The following is a 238-nucleotide window of genomic DNA, read 5'->3' as shown; positions in this document are numbered from 1 at the left end:
CAGATTCATTTTGATATATGGCAAAACCAATACAATATTGTAAAGTTAAATAAAATAAAATTTAAAAAAATCTTAAAAAAAGAATAAAAAAACAAAAAATTAACCATTCTGTTGAAAGATTACATCTCTCCCTCTAAAAATGAAATGAAATAAAGAGAAATAGATAGTCCATCTGGGTGAAATTAAAATAGAGAAAAACAAAAAGTGCACACAGAGTCCCCGCCTCTTGATGGCTTTT

Source organism: Bos grunniens, chromosome 3, assembly GCF_055505025.1.
Source record: "Bos grunniens cultivar Pamir isolate PY7600 chromosome 3, Bosgru_T2T1.0, whole genome shotgun sequence".
Lineage (NCBI taxonomy): Eukaryota > Metazoa > Chordata > Mammalia > Artiodactyla > Bovidae > Bos > Bos grunniens.
The sequence above is the reverse complement of the archived record's forward strand: the minus strand, read 5'-3'. Positions refer to the sequence as shown.